At 52.2% G+C, this 15,443-nt stretch overlaps 2 protein-coding genes across 2 annotated transcripts in view; one reads left to right on the plus strand and one right to left on the minus strand.

Annotated features, from left to right (window-relative positions):
- The window catches only part of Cpx (synaptic transmission protein complexin), a 181,074-nt gene that overhangs the window by 146,346 nt on the left and 19,285 nt on the right, over positions 1 to 15,443 (minus strand). The gene's annotated exons all lie outside the window — the stretch shown is intronic.
- Positions 14,596 to 15,443, plus strand: part of LOC143428512 (homeodomain-only protein) — a 123,659-nt gene continuing 122,811 nt past the window's right edge. The window contains exon 1 of the mRNA XM_076903445.1: positions 14,596 to 14,601. The gene's annotated coding sequence lies outside the window, so the exon portion shown is untranslated. The remainder of the gene's footprint in view (positions 14,602 to 15,443) is intronic.

Genomic DNA, 15,443 nt, shown 5'->3' on the forward strand with positions numbered 1-15,443 from the left:
GCGAAAGCGAGCGAAAGGGTTCTTTCCAATTAATTCCTCGAGCTTCGAGGCTTCGGAATAATGGAGCTTCCCTCTCGGACGTCTGCCACTCGAGCGATCCCAGAAACGTCCGCCACCGCCACTGCCGCCGCCTGGATCGCGTCAGAAGCGAGACGCATCCATATTGATAAGCCGCCCCTCTGCCCCTCGAACTCGCCGCAACATCCACTCGAAAAAGCTCCGAGGAAACGCTCGAGATCGAGGATCCGAAGGTACCCGCGGCGACCTAATAAGCGAGAGCGCACCGGAAATTCCAGCGCGCGAAGAACCCGGAATTTTCGGCGGGAATAATCGAGGCGAGCGCGAAGTTCGCTGGAGAAACTTGGCTCGTCTTTCGAGTTGCCCCGACCAGACGGGATCCTGGGAATTGTTGGGGCGCCCTGCTCGGGAAATTAGCGGCGAAAGGGCGCGCTGGCTCGAACGGGGAGTCTCGAATCTCCGGGAAGCGCCCTCGAGGAGTCTCCGGCGCAATTAAAGGAAGGCTTTCCCCGGTTCCTTAAAAGTTCCACGGATTCTTCTCTCACGCCGTTTCGAGCGCTGACAATGAGTTACGAGTTTCGGGCCATTAGAGAAAATGGAGGACGAAATAACTGGCCGGACAGGGTTCCGCCTTGAACGCTCGAGGGAGAACAAAAAGCCCTCTGAGAAACGTCCCTCTTCGCCTATAGCGGGGAGATAGGATCGCACGCATGAGTCGCTTGTAAAATTCCTTTTAGCTCGTCTACGCTCAGAGGGAGGGGGAGGCGCTGGTACAATCGGGAAAAATTAATCGGCCAAAGTGTTGGGTGGGAATCTGGGTCAGCCATTCAGACGCGAATGGGACAGGAACGAGATGGATCGAGAGTCGAACCGTAAAGGGGGAAGAATTTACATAAATGCTTAAGTGGCTGCCGCTGAGGGGGGAGGACGAGAGAGCATCTTAAGAAGTTCGCCTGGAAAACGAAGAAACTTTAAGTTCCTGTAATGAGCTCGAAATTTTTTCCCTCCCTTCCATCGAGTTTGCGAGCCTCTTATCGAGCGGATCGCGGGCCACCCTCTCTGGTCGTCGCTCTGACGAACGTCGTCGCCCGTCAACGGGAAGAGACGAGCGATAAGAGAGGCGAGGATGAACTTCACGGAATATGAGATTACTGTTTGATCGTCTTTGATTCGAACTGAATTAATGAAAAAGCGAAAAAAGAAAGTGGACTGGAAAATTTCTGGTTCCGTTCAGCGACATCGAAAAGTTGTACAGAGCCGGAAGGGTGGCCATTGGTACCGATCGACCTCTTTTTTTTTCAATCCATTCTCTCCCTTTCGAGTTAATTGCGAACCGTTTGATTCGACTGAAGAGCGCCGAGGCTTGCTGTGGATTTATACGCGGCGCTTTAAAAATATTGCGCAAATAGTCGTGCAATTACAAACAGAGCGGCATCTAATTCAATCGCGACTCACGTTTCTCGTGCACCGCTAAATAAATAGCTAGAAATTGCCTGGCCGTGTCCGTCGCCGACAGCCAATTTAATTTCGATCAGAAAGCCGGGGTAAATCGAATTATTTGCCCGGTGGCTTTCTTAAATTATGTACACGGCCTCCGTGATGAAAGGCTCGGCTGTGAAACACGATTCTCATTACCGTGAAATTCCGTCGTCCCGCGATTGTCGTCTCGTTTCGTAAATGCGAGCTAATGGCCGCTGGAAAGTCGCGAAGGGGGTGGTCGTCGTGGTACCAGCTGGTCCAAAGATTCGTCGCGACTGAATCGTCGATTATACCCGTCAGCCACCCGCTGTCTCTATAAATATCAATTAAAGAGTTCGAACGTTGCGTTCGAGGAACTTGGTGCGGTAACGCGGTGGTTGTCGAGGGGATGAAAACGGGAGGGTTAAATCTCAATTTGAGCTACTTCGCGCGATGGCAGGTGATAAACGACACCGGGTTAACGTCGAATTAACATTTTTACGGAAGTTACGACGACGTCGAGCAACCAGCGGATATTGATGGTACCAGTCATGCTCGATTAATTGCCATCTGGGTAGATTATAAATCAGCCCCATCTGACGTTCCGTCGCGTTCACATTTTTGCGCCCTTTATTCGGCGCATTCAAAAAATTACACAGTTTTTTCCAACGACTCTTCCCGTAAATTCCCTCGCCCCCTCCTTGGCGTGCTTTCCATTCTATTCGTTATCGCGATAAGCTTGTAGTAGCCTGAGAGGCTACAAACAGATCTCAGCTCGCGTACCTCACGTCTGCGTGTACGACGCGTGGCCCACTTCACGCGCTCGCCTAATTCATTTAAGGCGACCGCGAGCAGCGGCCATTTTTCATAGCGGTTCGTGACTGCGGTCCGTAAAAGGAAGACAGTCCATTTATCTTGCCACGGCGAAAAGACATTCCCCTGTAATCTACACATCATTTTTCCCCTCTCGCGAGTATTACGTATCGTCCCCTATAACCGCGCGGGTGTTTCACAATTTTTTTCACCGTTCGTTATCAACCGTGTATCGCACGATAATAGAGGAAGACGAAGAAAAGGGGGAAAAAGGAGAGCAAATTGAAAATCGCGCGTTAACGAAGCGACCACCGTCGATGCGACCAGCTGATATTCCGTCCCGATGCGCATCGTGCGTGCCCGTTACCCCGTACGAACTCATTAGTTTTTCGAGAGTAGCAGTCGAGCTTCCAGCCGAGCGTGGGTCCGCGTTTAATGAGAATTTTCCGCGTGAATTTCCGTACTACCCCATTTCGCGAGCTGGAAGCTGCTGCGTGAACGGTTTCGATTTTCCGCGGGCCCGGTATTTCAAAACTCTCGCGAACATTACAGAAATTAACGATAACCATTCGCAGCGTCTCGTGGAAGCTTTTCGACGAAAGTAGCCATCGTACTCTGTCGCACCCTATGCGTGCATCCCTTAAATTGTTTAATAGCTCACCGACACGCGCGCCGCTGCGACGAGTATCGATGCGCTCGTACCTGAAACAGAAACAGTTACGTTTTAATTACCCTCTCGCATCTGTATGAAGCTGCTACTCTACATTATAAACTGGACGAGTGGAAGGTGAAGGTTGTGAAGCGAAATCGAGACGCGTCGAGCGCAACGTCGGGAAGCGAAGCGATCGACGATCGGTACCAGGTTCGATCGCGTTAAAAGGCACGCAGGATCGTGGATCTTGAACATTGGTATCTTTGGAGCCTGGATACCCTCGAAGTACTTTCCGACAGCAATTTTACGAAGCAGTTAACACCGCTAACAAGTTATCGGAGTGAGATTGAAGGAAGATAGCCTGGTGTAACGCCCCCACCTCTCGATATAAACTCGGTACAGTTTGATCGGCTTACGGAACTCAGCCCGCGGCTACCATGGCTTATCCATGCCAGGTATACAGAGAGGAAGAGAGAGAGAGAGAGTGTAAGGTCTTCAATTTGACCGCCGCTGTATTGTCTTTCCATAAGCTTGGCTATCTTCGAGGAAACTTGGACGGTAAAATTTGCGAACTGGCCTTATCGGTAAGCACCGTCTTCGAGCGAGTACGAAACTGTCGTCCGCCATTGCTGAACGAGACTTCTCTAGCTCTGTGCGCGACCCAACTCCTGAGAATTTCAGCAACAACTTCTCTCAAGTATCACAACGAACGAGATTTTTAAGGAGCTGTTCATTTGATTGCACCGCGAGTGGCTTCCGTCGGGGGACGACGGAAGTCACGTAACGACGATCACGTCGCTCTTTCGATTTAATTAAACCCCCGGATCGCGCATAAACGCGGGATCAGCGAGATATAACGGGGATTAAAAAAAAAAGAAAAGGAACGCCGCGGATCTGCATGCGAGCGTTCATAACAATCCGAAAAGCCCGCGAGATAAATAGCCGACGGGCGAAAGTTGAAAATCCCATCGCGAATCTTGGAGTGGTATCTCCTCTGAAACTTCATTAAACGTTTATCACCTTAATGGCCCGTCAGCCGTGAAATAGTTCCGCTGATTTTTAAACCGCTCCACCCTCGACCCCCTCCTCGCCACCCCGAGGCTGACCCAAAAAGACATTACGCTCCTCTATATACTCGGCCCGGGAGCGTTGAAAAATTTAGACACCGAACAGCTTGGATGGGAACGATATTTCCGTCGAGCATTCTGGTTTAATGGCGAATCGCGATTCCCAACGAGGGGGAGCGCCCCTCGCGAAGTGCGCGCCGCGAAATTCATTAAAAACTTCCAGCGAACGTTTCAAGGATCGCAGTTCGATCGAAACCTCGTCTGCGTGGCGTGGACAATTTTTTGGTAGGGAAAACTTAGTCTGCGCCCCTGAGAACAATTATCGTGAGACGTAATGCGTACAGAAGTAGCATTTAAGCCTATTTTCGAGATCGTCGAATCATTTTTCCGAATGGTTTCCCCTTCACAAGTGTATGCTCCAACGAAGACGACGTCTGGAAATCCTCTTTCACAGAAGCGCTTCTTAACTGGCGCTAAAAAACGAGCACCAAACACAGACGGACCGAGAGGGTCGTGCGACACCGTGGACGGACCCTTTCGACCACTAACCAGGCAGGATCTCGGCCACCCTCGTACATTAGAAATCATTTCGATGTTCCAGTGGAAGCGTCGTCGACAGTCGCAGCTGGTCCCAGAGCAGGCCAGGTGCTATCCGTCTCTGCGAAAGGTTCCTCCCTTCCCATGGCTCGCGATATCCTTCTTCCCGGCCCCTCGAGACGATTCGTCGCTCGTAATCACGCGCCCTTCCGCTTTAACAGCCAGACGCAACACGGAGCTCACCCCCGGCGCGATCATTTTCTGTCCGCTTGGAATCAGCCAGAGTAGCTTTTATCGTCGTTCAGCGTCGCCATTAGTGGGAACGGTAATTATTTGAAAAATCTACGATTTCCTCTGCCTCACGCGATGGCGCTTTGTCTTCTTTTTTTTATAGCAACAGCATCGACGTTTCGTTACGCATCGAAACAGCGAGACGATCAATGCGACGAGCGTTAAGCGGCCACCGAAAGAGTCGTAAGGGTGCACTAGGAAGTTAGAGGGGTCGAGAACGCGCACGTTTCATGGATAAATCCGCCATGAATTACACCGTCCGGATCATAAGCTTCGCTCTTCCTCGTTAACTGTTACAATGTTCCCACGGAGTTACCTCGGTAACGCTTTCACCCGAGTTAAATGGATCTTACGTCGACCGTAAAGCGATCTCCGCGCTCGACCCGAGCATTTACACGTTCCATATCGATACAGCCGTGTATCCGCGCGGCTCTCGAATTAAATCTGTCGATTAAAACGCGGAGATTGGACCGTCGCGCGCCTGGTACACCGGTTCGATCCTCCGGTTACGAGCGCCACGGTTACGATGGCGTCTTCCGCGGACGATGTTCAGCCCCGAAGACGCGGCTGCGTATGCAAATGACCAACACGTTCTACGCCGCGTTGGATTAAGCCATAGCTTATGCTTCTAATCCGAGATTAAACTGGATTATACACAATACATTGGGCGAACAAGTATGGCAGTAACATTTATCAGATAGAGCGGGAACAATCACCGTCCCGGGGCTCGCAATTCGAGCCCTAGTTTTCAGTCGCGTTACGGGTTGGCTTGTACCGCTCGATTATCTCCCAACCGACGCTAACGCGTCTAATTGCACGTCGTCGTCGCGATTACATATTTTTCGCCGTACCGTCGATTCGTGCCGCAGAGTGCTCGTGTCGTTTAATCATTTATCCCTGTTTCTGTTGCAAACTTCTGCAGGGGTTGCACAAGGGTTATCCACGATAATCGACTCTGTCTTTTATCTATTTTTACGACGCGCGTCGTCTCTTTACGTGACAAAGGAGATCGTATTAAGGTAACGCCATCGAGGTCCCATCCGTTTCGCGGGAGCCAGAAACAGTGGTTGTCGCCCGGAAAACTTTTCTCGAGCGCGAACAGGCGGCTGTCTTCGCGACGGAAAATGTAAGCAAATACCAGAGCGAGAGGGAGAAACAGAGGGAAAGTTTTGGAAAGAGAAATCGCCCGGAGCCAGGCTGATCGTTTCTTTTCGAGGGCAGTAACAGAGGATACCGGTTGTACGAATTTTCCCCTCGTCGCGTTAACGAGCGACATCGCTTTCGTCGTGCTCGAATCACCTTTGACCAGTCCCTATTAATCCCGGCCAGGGGTTGAAATTTCGGCAGCGGCGGCGTTGAAATTTATCAGCACCGTCTAAGTTCCTGGCTGGCTGGGAAACCCGGAAATTTCTCTTCGGCTAAAGCTTCTTATACCTTTCAACGAACGCGAGCCGTCTGCTACGGCTGCGAGGAGTTTCCGGGAACTTCCCCATTCGCAGCCCCGGATCGATTTAATAACCCAACTTTCTTAACGGGGAATGTTTAAACAAACGACGCTGGCAGGGAGAGGAGAGGAAGAGATGGAGGATCGTTCGTCGAATTGGCTGGCACTTTTATCGATAGCTAATCAGCAGCGGAACTTTTCAATTTGCCAAATTCGCCAGCGCGAAGGTTCTCTAAATTCAAGAGAGAACATCGATGGCAAGCGTCTAGTCCAAGCGACGTACTCCTCGAACACGGCTGCCATTTTCTTTGAAACACGTCCTCAGCTATTCGTTATTATCGTTGGAACGTGTAGTTGGTGTTCAGTCGAATATCACTAACCAGGTTGTTTACTAAAAGCGACTTAAATAGTCCACGCGGTATAACACGAACGATCCTCCAACATCCGAGAGAATTAGTTTAAGCAAGCGGACTTAGAAAAAGTTCGCACTGCTTCCGGTAGCTAATTTACAAGCGGTGTAATAAGTCTCGCAAGTTCGTCCAGCTCGTGCATCTCCCAGACGATACATTGGGTGGTTAATTTAAACGAGTATCTGGGCACGAGACACCCTATAAATCGGGTTGACCGTTCGAGTAACGAGATCCACGGGTTCTCCAAAAGTCGACCCACGCCCATCTGCAGTCTCCCTTCTCCCACGTCGCATTTACGTCTCGAAATTGATCCCTCTTCGCCTGAGGCCTCTCGACGAAACGAATTTACCACGGAGAAACCTCTGAGACCGGATTCAGCGCGCTGTCTTTCTGGTCCACGGAGTCTCTCGCACAGACCCTCTCTCCGTTGACCCGTCCCCGTCGCGGACGTCGCGGTTCCACCATCGCGGCCGATCGAATCGAGAATCGATTGCCTCTGGCGGTCGACACGCTTCGCCGGAGACGAAGAAATGGAAAAGGCAAAGGGTAATCGGGCCAATCTCACCCTACCGTGACAAACAGAAAACTGACTTTCCGACTGGGTGTCCCGTTGAACGCCAGCCACCCCCAGCGCTCGATGGAATTCCTCGAAGCGAGGGATTACAATCGCTCGTGAGAGAATTCGAACCGCGTCTCGCGCTCGAATCGTTCGAGAAGAAAATTGAATTCAGCGCCGGCGGTGTTGCGATTCCCGAGATTACGAACTGTACACGGGCGCGAGCGTTCGTAACCGATGTACGATGAACGCGGTTGGGGACGCGAGAAAGAGGCGTCAGCTCGGGTAATTGCAAAATCGATAGGCAAATCGGATGAACGACGAGCACGCGGTATTAGAGTCGATAAGAAGCCAGAACGATCGGTGTCTCCGGAGCGCTGCGACTGACAAATGTCGCGAGCGTGCATCCGACGATCCTCAGGCGTCGTGTCGCTCGCTGGTACCGCTTTAACAGTCAGCGACAGCTCATAATCTATACCGACGTTCATCGTTACTCTGACCACAGAGACCGCGAACCGCGGAAATTGATCGACGAATGGGACTGATTGTCAGCTACCAGCTCGTTCGCTGTTCTTCCGCGGTTTGCGAAACGTGCTCCACTAAAAAGGAACTAGACCAGGACGTTCGTAAGGACCACGAAAATACGCGCAACCCTTGCAACTTTTCAGCTTCTCTCTAGTCTTCGTCTCGCAGTCGTTAAACGCAAACCACTGGTAGACAACAATCGAAGACTCGCCAGACAATAATCCTTACAACCACCATCGAAAGCGTCTATCAATTGATAACACCGAGACCACCCCTAGCCAAAACTCGTCCTCGTTGTTCCCCATTCACGAAGCATCCCCCGCTAGCTCCCGTTCGTTACCGCCGCGATTCTACAAATTGCCTGGAGCCGTCTGGCATCCACCCCCCCGCAGCCAGCCGGTTTCTCCTTACCGATCCTCGCCGTTTCCGCGGAGAACGACCGCAAGAAACCTGTGTTCGCTAGGAGTGGGAAAGATCAGTGGTGCGGGTCGCGCAGTTGCCGTGCAGTTCCTCCAGGAACTTGCCTAGGCAGTTCTGATCGAATTACCGTGCTCGGGGTGTATCATGGTAATTGTGAGAAGTTACACTCGGTTCCTCGCCCTCGAGAATGGGGATGGGGAGAAGAGGGGGCGGACAGAAGAGAAGTGGCCGACAGGGTGGCGATTCGAAGCGATTCGGGGCACGATGTCGCGAGAGCCAGCCGTGGAACGGCCCTTTGGGTCGGTCTCACGGAAATTAGACTTAATTGTCGGTTACTGGAGAGAGGGTATCCGGTGTCGACAAACGCGCGTTCGCCGCGCCTGGTCGTCATTACCCATCCGCCACCCCTGGTCCTCGAAGGCTCTCTCTCTCTCTCTCTCTCTCAGCTGTTTCTTAGCCCTTTCGTATCTCGACTCTGCGGATCTTGCGGGCTGTAATCAGAGGACTGTCTTTTTCGTCGAACTACGCTCGTGGGGTAGGCGAACTTGGGATCGTTCGCAACGACCGACGGGGGATGAAACAATAACCAAAGCTAGACCAGTGAATCGGCCACGGTTCCTCGTAGTGTATCTCGCAGAGCTGTCTCATTAAATCTCCCAGGGCAGCTCGAGCTTTGAACTTGTGCAGAATTCTCCAATCTGTCTGCCTGATACTCGTGCACGTCGAGAAACTTTGGAAAATATGAGAGTATATGTATTACACGCGGTATAAACGAAGGGAAGTTCGGTGTACAGGGGACGGACAAGAGGGTACACCTTATCGAGAATGCACGCGGAGCTTAGCGGTGCATCCGAGATGCCACTTCAATTTCCATTCAACCCTCCGCTAGGTCGGCGAGCGAGGGGGTTGCGCGACGGGGCGATCTTCCTGTAGCGAAGTTTGCGAGGCTTTAAGCCGCAGCGCTGTCAAAGGCGTCGCAGCCGCCCGATCGGGCGCCGGAATCTTCGTTGAATTAATAAACGCGACGGAGATTGGACGGGCAGCGGCGGTGCGTTCTCCATCGACCTGGGAGACGCCTCGCGTTCTCCACCGTCCGCGCGTCCCGTCTCGCGACCCGTCGCGGAACTACCTTTTAATTAGCCGCGTGGAAACGTTATTATACGCGTGAGAATCGCCGGCCGCGGCTATCTCCCGCGGATAATTTAATATGTAAATCTCATTACCGTCATAAATCCGGACGAAGTTCGCCTGCAAGAGGCCCTGGTATGGGAGCTATGCAAATCAGCGGGTCTGACCTATATGTCGGCTGCCGGATAAGAATCACGGTCGCGCCCTTTAACCGCGTCCCCGTTTCCGTCGTCTCTTTTTCGTGAACGCCACCAGGCTCCTCTCTAGCAGCAGGAGTGGTTCTCCTTGAAACGCCGCGGCGTATCTCGTCGGCGTTGTCGAGCTTTTTTACTGCGCGCCACCGCGTCGGATCGCGTTCCAACGGCGGGGCGGAATTACGGTCTCACCGGCGCGCACGCAATTTGCAATAAACTTTACTCGCGGTATTTCCGGTTCGACGTAGGCGAGGCATCTGATCCTTGAATTTTCGAGGGCGCAGCGCGGCGGAAGTGGACCGGGGCCAGTCGATGAAACGATAAACCGCGGGTCGAACGGGCCGCGGGCGCGGCGCGAGGGCTTCGCTGCCGGAATCCGTAATTTTAATTAAGGTGTATATACACGGTAAGGTTCCGCGCCATCAGTAGACGGAGGGCAGGATGCGCCGCTCGAAAACTACTTTTTCATTTAAATGCAAAGTCAGCGAGGTACCGAGGAGCGTTACGAGCGCAGGGACGGCCGTTCGTTTGGGCTGGCAGCTTTCAACGGCGGATCCGAGTGGCGGCTTCCAAGGAGCTGGAGACGAACAAATAAAGAATGCGCCGCCTTTCCGCGTTGGATCCACGGCAGATACGACGGATGGCCGGTATACTTTACGAACGCGACGGTAGTACGGCCGTCCTTCCGGATGGGTTTAATTAAACTTTCGACGAACTTCGTCAAAATTGCATACCCGTGTAAAAATATGAGAGGAAGAATATAGAAATTCATACACGGTCGGAGGAGTGATTTGTCGATGGAAACGTGAACGCGCGGGGCGCTCGTGCAAATTTTATTATCACCCCGGCGAGGATCTCTCGCGAGTTCGCGAAGTAGTACGTAAAAAGCGAATAACAGCCTCGTCTCGATAGCCGTAAATTCGTGGACGAAGAATGTTTGTCGTCGCTGCGAGAAACGTTTGCCAAGATAAAGCTTAATAGATACGCGGGAAAACTGAACGCCGTTCCACGGTGGCCCCTAACGCGAGCTGTAAAACTGTTCGTCGATGGCCCTAAACTCGAGGCGCGGCTAAACAAGCGGGAGATCGAAGTGGCTCGTAAAACTTCCCTTTGATAAACTTTACGAATTTCTCCCGACCCAATATCTGGGGGACCGTTCCAGTCGAGGCCTCTTACGATGACACGGGACACGCCTTTTCGATCTTCTCCACTGGAAGAGTCCAAACTCGCGCAAGTCTTCGCAAATGGCCATTCGCGTCTTGAAAATACTTTGTCTGAACCCAACACGCCATCGATATCAATGTAAAAAACCGATAATTCGAAGGGGCGAGCTGGCGCGATCGAAGAATCGTGAACTGGCCTGGCGCGTCTTCGAGGTCGTCGAGCGAGAACGTTAGGGGGTGGTTTGAGCGGCCGCTAAGCGACGCGTGGGACCACGGCGCTGGCAGGTGGAAAAAAAAACTTTGTAAAATATTGACGGTGCTCGCTGAAAGACTCGCACTGTTATATGCTCCCCTCGCGGCCACGAAGAACGGAGCTTAAACCCGCCGGCTTTTCCCCTTGCGCGCTGTTCGCGTTCCATCCCCCTTTTGTCGTTCCACCTCGTCGACACTGGCAGAAACGGGGAGAAAATGCGGAGTGGTGCGTACGTTTTTTAAACTAGAACTGGGTTACGTTTACAGCGTTGATGATAATCGACGCTTTTCACTGGTGAACGATATGTTTTATCGTGCTGGAGGACCTTTTTTTGCTACCTTAATTTCACTGAAACTGTGCAACGTTACACTGTCGTCTCTTTGACGTAGGAAACAATATATTTAGCAGATGGATTCATGTTTGCTTTCCAGACGTTTACATCTCCGCGTATATTACATTCTTCTGAGTTTCTCCGCATCAGGCGTTATAAGGCGTCATAGTAAAATTTATGCGAGCGAAGGGGCCGTCCCCCGCGATGGCGTCACCAGCGTTCGATCGCGAACAGGTATCCATATAATCGACCGACCCAAAGCTGGCTCCGACGGTTCTGCATTATTAAATCCCTTCGATCCGACCGGATGTTTAATGCATGACGGTTCTCGATTGTTGCCCGCGTCAAACGAAGTCCCGATGCCTCTCGGACGATCGGACAGGCCGCTCTGCCTTTCGCTGGAGATTCGTTCGTAGACCGTTTCTGAGCCGATCGTTTCGGTAATTAGCGTGGCAAGGAAGAGCGACGGGGCGTTCTGACCATCGACGCCGATATCTGATATCCTCCTCTTGTTCCACCCCCGTCGTACCACCCACCGCCGCTGGCTCGCTTTTAGGGTGACCCGATTACGAGCTAATTTAAAGCCACTCACCCTGCAGTTACCAACTTTCCGCGTTACGTGCCTCGAGCAGAAGGGAGGAATCTTCGCCGTTCGCGTGGCGGAAAAAAGGATTCCACGCGAAACGAGACGAGAATTGCGAGACGTCGAGGATGCGGGGACTCGAAGATGGCGTCGGGTATCTCGAAGGCGGATCACGTTTGGGGGAGTCAATGAGCGCGGTGAATCGCTGTAATCCGTTTCTCGTTTTTAGTTTCATTTGTGACTGCGTGCGAGACATGTATCTCCACCGTGAATACGTAAGGACGATCCTATCCAGCAGATGGAATCGCGTTGTCGTCGTAAAATCGGGGTCGCGATGAAGTGGTTGGCGAGGAATTACCACGTTCTGGAAAATCGTGTGGCCGATGGCCGAGGATAACCGTCCGTGCGATCGCGGGGGTGTGCGCGTTGTACACGCGATAACACGATCCACCCTTCCGCTTGTCGTTTTTACCCGCTGTACAAATTCTTGGTACACCGTGGCGTGGTAAAATATCAACGAAACGGATGGGAGATAAACCCGTTTATACGCGCGGCGGTTATTAGAGGGGCGCATTGAACGAGCCGAGCATCCAGCCCCTTTTGCCGGTCGAATAAAGTCGGGAAACAGTTAGTTGTCGCGTTAATAAATTCAGCGGCCGTCAGAGGAATGAAAAGCCCTTGTCAGGCAGCGCGCACACCCAGCCAGGAATGCGTAAAGAGGCAAACAGCAATCAACATTCGTCGGTTGAACGACACTAATTAACTGCAAATATCGTCTGTATTAATGCGCCGGTTGAATTGACTTTGCGACCGTTGGAGAATAAATAAATAAGTAAATAAACGGCAGAGCGGCAGGCCGGTTTTGGTCATCGATGCGTGTGGCCACCCTCACGGCCATTACGGGACACATTTCGAGCGTACGAGCGGTGTTGTTCGGGGGACACGAGCAAGCTTTTCATCAAAGGTTACGAGGCGAGAGCCCCTGGAACTTTTCACTTCGACGAGAGCTTGTTAGCTCGATCCCTCGCAAAAGGTGTCGCGACAAGGCTTCCGCTGGTATTTCGCGCGTCTTGCCCGGTAGCCGGACTTTGTTACCTCCCGACAAACTGTCCAGAATGAAAAGAAGATGGAGGCGTCGTTATCCGTGGCGCCGGTTCTTCGCCAAACCTTGAAAAGATTTCTAAAGGCTTGTTGCACGCTGCGAGAAAACGTCGTTGGAGTCTTAGCCGTGGACTTCTGTCGTTCTTAGAAGGCAGAGCTAATCGAACGTTTACTACGGGGATCTAGTCGAATGAAAAGTGCTCTGGAATTTCGTACAAACGTCATTTCCAGCCTAGACGTGATCCGTTTGCAAGATCTTCTTATCGCGCGTCGAAAGCAGACGAGAAACAAAAAAAGAGGAACCGTCGTGCACGTTAAGATCAGTTAAACGTGCTCGATCGTGTGTCACTAATTTGCGTGATCGAGCGAAGCCGCTCGTCGAGTGGACCACCGGAAGGAAAAGAATTCGTATTTATCCGGTGAATAAATACGGAAGAAAGGGTGGATAAAGAGGAAGCTCGATTTTACAGCGGACGCTCTCCTTAGTTGAAGAGAGGATCACGGGACAGTCGAGGAAAGGGGGTTGGTACGCGACGCGCGGCGGGGAAATTATTTATCATCGCCCACCGGCGCTTTCTTTCGTCGACGGACACAGATTCGGTTTTAAAACGCGGGAATAAAAATACGCGGCTCGAAGGAAACCAGACTGCGGGGGAGTCGCAATGAAAACGCGCCGGCGGGCCAGAGCGTGTTTATTCTACCTTCGACGAGCAAAAAAAAAAAGAAGCGAAACCAGCGCGGAGGGTCGACGAATGTTTAAAAGAAAAAATACTCGTTTAAGGGTCGAACGATTTTTCGCGTTGCTTGAATGATTAATGCCTCCTCTTTCCACGAGGAACTACCCGGTGCGCGCGTAAATTTCAACGGGGACGCGTCCCAGAACGGTCCCGGGGGTGGAAAAAAAAAAGAGACGCGTCAGTTCTATTTAATATTTCATTCGAAATACTTTCCAGCGCGTAGAGAAGAGCCTCGTCGTCCCGGGATGGGAATTCTCGAAACGTTTCCTAGACGAGAAAACGAAGCTCGTCGATAAGGGTTGCTCGCATCGCGTTAACTCGAACGATACCAAAGAACGCGTTACGTAAACCGTCTCTATTTCTGCCTCACGCTACAAGATGATTCGATCGCGAGATTAAGACCTAACATCCGCCTCTCGGTGCCGTGGTTACGCGCGAGGGGTTGGAAACGAGCCGAGAGGCCACGGACAAGAACCGAATTCCGATCTTTGAAGGGCTTCCGGCTGTTTTTGCAACGTCGAAAATCACGCGCCCTCCCAGCGACGATGAAAACACAAATTAAACTTGGCCGTTGGCGAAAACGCCGCCCCCTACGGTTCACCCCGGAGGGGGTGGCATTCTTCGACGCAACAAACGGATTCCGGCGTCTTGTTTTCGACGGAATTCCTAGCTCGCAATGACGCGGTGTCGGATGCCCGGAGCCTTGCACAAAGCGTAGCTCGCACACGTACAAGCTACACCCTGGTTAGCGTCCCTCCCACCCCTGAAGCCCGTTTGTTTCACCTACGAACCGAGTATCGCGGGTACACGGTGTATATACGGCGCGCCCCTATAACCCGAATGCGTTACAACGCCGGCCAGCCGATAATGGGCGCGCTTTGCATGCTGCTCGCGCTCTCTGCCAATGGCGCACGATATACCAGCTACGAATCGATGTAATTAAAGCCCGGGCCATTGCCAGTGTTAGCGCCTGACGGAGAAATCCACCGACGCACCGGGGGGTTGGGCGCTGAAGGCGGGAAACACGCGTGCCGATCCCGTTTCCAGCCGTCGCGAGACTCGGACAAAGGAACGTCGATAAAAGCGCGAATTCGTTCCGAATTGAGGCATGGTTCGTTAGCCGGTACAGGAATGCCTTGCCGGCGAACCCTCTGATATTGGCATTCCCCGATTTCACGTGTCCTTTCGTTGGCATGCGCCCGTTTCTGTGTTATTCCGGCCCCGTGCGCCCCTTTTTCTGCCTTTTATCACCGCGGCCCTTTTCGACGGTGGTTCCCCGTTTTGGCGGACAATAACGGGCAAAAGGGACATCCGTTCGCTAAATCGGAAAACGTAGAAGGTGTCTCTGTACCGAGGAGTATTTATGGAGCGAGCTCTTTAAGGTCTGTTAGGTTTTCTTCGACCATCGATTTTCCCGTTGCGACGTTGTTTGGAAATCGTCTTTCTCGAAAAAAGATTCGATCGTGGGACGCGAGAGTGCCAGTCGAACGGACCGTCGCGAGGGTTGTTTAGTTTTCAATTTCAAACAGAATCGAAGTGGCCGCTGTGTGTGCACGCGCCTTCAAGTGGCCCAGAAAGCAGTCGGAGTAATCCGTGCCTGTCGAGCTGTTTAAATTTCCATCGGTTCCGAGAGGAAGTTGAGGATTTATGTCCCGCGGAGGAAAACAGCGGGAGGGTGTTAACAGATTCCTCGGAAGGTTCGAACGATGACGAAGCACCGAGTCGGCGAGAAACGGTGCTGATAAAAATTCGCCCTCGAAAC

Source organism: Xylocopa sonorina, chromosome 10 (assembly GCF_050948175.1).
Source record: "Xylocopa sonorina isolate GNS202 chromosome 10, iyXylSono1_principal, whole genome shotgun sequence".
Lineage (NCBI taxonomy): Eukaryota > Metazoa > Arthropoda > Insecta > Hymenoptera > Apidae > Xylocopa > Xylocopa sonorina.